At 45.4% G+C, this 1308-nt stretch overlaps 1 protein-coding gene across 6 annotated transcripts in view; it reads right to left on the bottom strand.

The window, feature by feature from the left end:
* Nucleotides 1-1308, bottom strand: part of ADGB (androglobin) — a 286810-nt gene that overhangs the window by 170514 nt on the left and 114988 nt on the right. The window lies entirely within an intron of this gene.

Here is a 1308-nt window from a genome sequence, read left to right as displayed (position 1 = left end):
CCAGGCCCCTCTAGTCTACCGGTTCTAATCCCGGTCCTGGTAACCTTAACTCCCTACACTTCTACTTTCTTACCTTAACCTTTCCCAGGTATCCCAAGTACACCAAGCACATACATACTTACACATCACAACACCCAACTTAAGAACTCACCTGTGTGTATGTGTAGGTGGTGGTATGTATGTAAATTAGTGAATAAACATATATAGATAGATATATATATATATAGATATCATTGTGTGTGTGTGTGTGGTATATGAATTAGTAATCCACATATGTTTATTGGATGTGCAGGTGTTGGTAACTGGTAACTGATTCTGTCTAAATTTGGTGTGTGTAGCGTGTATGGGCTTAAACTGGTGATGGGTGTGCATGAACCTTGACTAGTTATTTTGAACGTGTGTGTATCTGAGTTGCTAGTGAGAGTGTGTGTGTATATATATATGGCATTGTGTGCATGATATACGAATTAATGATCTGTGTCTAGCTTTTGGGGTGTATAGTGTATGTGCTTGAATTGGTGATAGGTATGCATGTGCCTAGGCTGGTTTGAATGTGTATGTGCCTGAGCTGGTAGTGTGCGTGTGTATGCACCTAATTGATTTGTGTGTTTGTATATGTGCAATTGTGTTACACCCTCCTGTCTAACAGCACAATATTGAGATCCTGAGAGTTGGCCTGATTCCACAGAACAACAACTGAACGTTGGGAGATGCACTGCCCCACTAGGGCCATTGACATCATCCCCTGAAGGCACTGTATCCTGGGGTTGGGTTGTTTTCCCCTGGCATGGGTGAGGCTATCTTTGCTGCAACCTGCTTCTTCACTGGGAATGATGCTGCTACAGTGAACACACAAGGTGTTTCTGTGAAGAGGTGTACCACCTATGGCTGCTCACCCAGCATGTATTGCAGGGTGGCTTTCAAAGATTTCCCCCCATCTTTCAGGGTCACAAAGACCAGAACATGCTTGAGTTGCAGGGGCTCTACAGCCAAGCAAGTGGCGGCAGTGGTGCTGCCAGCTTCGGCCCTGGCAGAGGGTAAACTGCTGTGTGCGTGTGGGGAGGGAGGCAGGAGGCAGGTGAGGAGGGCAGAGGCTGTGGGGAGCAGGCAGCAGCTGTGACACTAACTCCGGGGAATTGCAGCAGATGCTTGTCCCTTGCTTTGTACTCAAATCTAAGACAAGCACACTTTTTCCTATGTTAAATGAGGGGGAAAAACCCTGGTCTTGGATTCAAGTAAATATAGTATAAACTATGAAAAACAGAAAGTTTGAATGAAAGTGCTGGTAGGGAATTTCCACTCAGCAGG

This window comes from Alligator sinensis, unplaced genomic scaffold (assembly GCF_000455745.1).
Source record: "Alligator sinensis unplaced genomic scaffold, ASM45574v1 scaffold1494_1, whole genome shotgun sequence".
NCBI classification, from domain to species: domain Eukaryota; kingdom Metazoa; phylum Chordata; order Crocodylia; family Alligatoridae; genus Alligator; species Alligator sinensis.
Note: the sequence above shows the minus strand (reverse complement) of the source record. Positions and strands in the feature narration are given on the sequence as shown.